Genomic DNA, 3,357 nt, shown 5'->3' on the forward strand with positions numbered 1-3,357 from the left:
GTCACTCTCTTATCGCGAATGAGTTGAACTTGGGGTATCTCATGGCGTTTCATTTACTCCCAACTTTGTTTCGGCCATGTATATTGTTCTTTTGTAAAGTCATTTAATTTGAATAAATGACCATTTTTTTCCATCCTTGTTTATCAATTACTCGAAACAAATGAACTCAACTCATATTTTTAAGAGAGTCCTCATAAAATTTAATTTATATAAATATAAATTTATTTATGGTACTTTTAATGGATCTAACTCATTACGCAGTAAATTATAAGTACGGAGTTTCCAATTTTAATAGTATTATGTAACCGTCTCGTCTCGCCGATCTCACAACTTAATAATTTCACAGATATATATGCAAACCCGGATTACGCAGTAATTTCAAAAGCTTTTATTCCCACCATACCTCACCCAATATATAGGCCATTGCGTTTTTACCGTATCATACCTAATAAAGTCTTTTCGATTTTTGCTTACCAGCCATGCCTGTTTGTGTTCATATTATTTTTAATCCTTTGTTTCATGTTGTACATATTTAATTGTTCACACTATCAGTCATGCTTTTTTACATTTTGCTATACTGTTATCCTACCATCTTACCATCTTGTCTTACATCATGCATTTTGTATTATTTGATATGTTCTATTGGAGGGCGTTTAATTTACCTCTAACTTTGTTTCGGACATTTAAATTGTTGTTTGTAACGATTTACGTCATTCAATTAGAATAAATGACATTTATCAATTTCCATCATGGTTTGTCTATTACTCGAAACAAATGAACTCAACTCATACTTTTAGGAGAGTACTCATAAATTAGTATAAAGGAAATTCCGAAGTATGACGTTAATCAAGCACATGACTCTTATGGAACTTCACGACTACATAACACAGTCTTGTTTTAATTTATTGATATCTAACAATAGTGGTTCTGGGAAGACTAATTCCCTTCTTCATATTTTATTAAAACCATTGCTTATGATAACATCTATTTGTATGCAAAGGATTTGGAGCAGTCGAAATATTAGCATTTTATTAACGAAATGGATAATATTGTAAGAAATAAAGTAAACAAATAAGTAAAAATGCTTAAAGGCATGAAAAACACATAAAGCGATGTAATATTACAGATATGAATTGTGAATTCTGCAGAATGTAGTAATATTTAATGATTACATTTGCGAGGAAAATAAAAACAACATAATTAATTACTTTCTTCATGCATTTAAATTGTTTCTTTTTTTTCTTTCTCATTCATATTACAGGACACAAAAAGACATGATATTAAATTGTTCCCATTACATATTAATTTTCTGAATCCCCATCGCACCGAGAGACAATTAGTGTTCAGAGCAAAGTAATGATGAATCTCTTTTCCATTCTGCATTTAAAGTACCTTTTGATGTTATTTATTTAGACAAACGAAGAAAGTTAGATAAAATTAAGTATTATGGAACAATATAATATAATGGGGTTATCTAATATCATTTCTGGAGAATCACAAAGCAACCAGACGACTACAAGTACACACAGTATTTTATTCACGACTTTGTGTTTTATGTCTTTGGCGTTTGCCCAGTGCCACTAAACCGGGTTTATGTTTAAACTGTTTGCTACTGAGCTTGTTTCTGCAGCTTTTTGCATAAATGTTGTGCTATCAGACTATGTTACAAAGAGGTATTTAGTTAACCACCTTCACAAGGGAACAGACCGGGTAAATATTTTACACAGTGATATTGAAATGCATAATAATAAAATAGAAAATCTTGATGATCCTGAGGAACCATATGTGTGTGTAAACAAACGCTACGTGTTTAAGCAAATTCACAAATCCTTAAAACGTTATTGAAAAGTTACCAGGTATAATTGCGACTTTAACACAAAAGACAAATAATGACATATCACAACTTGAAACAATTACACAGTCTTTCAGATTGACTATTTTGGAAACACAGGCAAACAAATAGATGGGCTAGTTTAAGCACACACGAATTTTACAATCTACATTCTGCAGATTAAGAAAAATCTTACAAAGCTTTTGAAAAGAGTTCAACAAATGGCGGACGAACTAACTGACACAAATGAGTTACTCAGCGAAAAGCTCGATATAATGCTTGAGACATGAAAGTAAATGCTAATGAGTCTAAAATACAACATGTGAGGTAAGTGATTATGCCACAGGGTGAGAAATGTGTGCAGCCAGACCGGGGCTCGAACCCGGGACCCCTCGCTATCAGGGCGAGTGCTCTACCGACTGAGCTACCGGACCGAAATTCGTCCTCGAATTTGAGGAATGCACATAATTAACACTGAGAGCGTATTATGCTGCCAAACAGTGCTGCCACGGTCCCTCGTTGTGCGCCAAATGTCACAGGGTGAGAAAAGTGTGCAGCCAGACCGAGGCTCGAACCCGGGACCCCTCGCTATCAGGGCGAGTGCTCTACCGACTGAGCTACCGGACACTTACACACCTCCTCCGCACATGTGTAGGTATCGGTACCGTGACAATTAGTAAGGGGGACAAACAATTAAATAAGCTTCGTAAAATGGTTAGGAAACAGAAGAACGCTAAAGATGAATTGGTTTAACTTTACGACAAGATAGTATCATCAGCAAATGCTGCCGTTCTTTTAGCATTAGAAAGGGAAAATATTAATGAAATGATTTGTGAAATGTTTATGGAGGTGTACGTGTATGCCATGTATCTTGTATATTTGTGATAAAACTGAAGGTAAACTTAATTGATTTAAACTGATCTTTACTCAAACGGAGATGGTCAAGTATGTATACCATTATGCTTGCGTTTGTGTTTGTGTTTAAATCTTAGTTTAGGTTTTTTTTTCTTGCATTGGAGGAATTCAACAACACAAATAGTTTAAGCATTTTAAATATACATAACGATCCAGTGGCGGGCCGCTCAAATTCCCCCCTGCCCTCCTAAATTTGTCGAAGTGACCTTTTCATATCAATATGTTCTCAGACCACATCCGAATAATGAGATACGGCAGACACATTATTCGGATGTATAAAAGCATACATGTGTTTAAATCTAAGTTCAGGTAAGTTCCATTAAAATTACAATGATTAAGTTCTCAGATTTTTTCTCGCGTTGGAGTAAATACATCAACAACACGTATAGTGTAACCTTTCATTTTAAATATAAATTACGATCTATTGGCCGGTCGCTCAACATCCAACCTCCTTAAATTATCGAAGTGAACTTTTCATATTAATATGGTCACTCCCGGATAATGAGTTACGGCCGACACATGAAACTTTAGGGTCAATGTTGTAGTAATGCGGATAGAATTTGTCTTGCTGACAATATTTGCATGAGCATACAATGTTCGTTGCATAACCA

The 3,357-nt window shown here is 34.7% G+C and overlaps 1 non-coding gene across 1 annotated transcript; it reads right to left on the reverse strand.

Annotated features, from left to right (window-relative positions):
- Nucleotides 1–2,192: 2,192 nt before the first annotated feature.
- Trnas-uga (transfer RNA serine (anticodon UGA)) lies at nt 2,193–2,265 on the reverse strand. Its single transcript has one exon. It is a non-coding gene; the product is annotated as a tRNA-Ser (tRNA).
- Nucleotides 2,266–3,357: the final 1,092 nt, after the last annotated feature.

The sequence above is a fragment of the Mya arenaria genome, chromosome 1 (genome assembly GCF_026914265.1).
Source record: "Mya arenaria isolate MELC-2E11 chromosome 1, ASM2691426v1".
Taxonomy (NCBI): Eukaryota; Metazoa; Mollusca; class Bivalvia; order Myida; family Myidae; genus Mya; species Mya arenaria.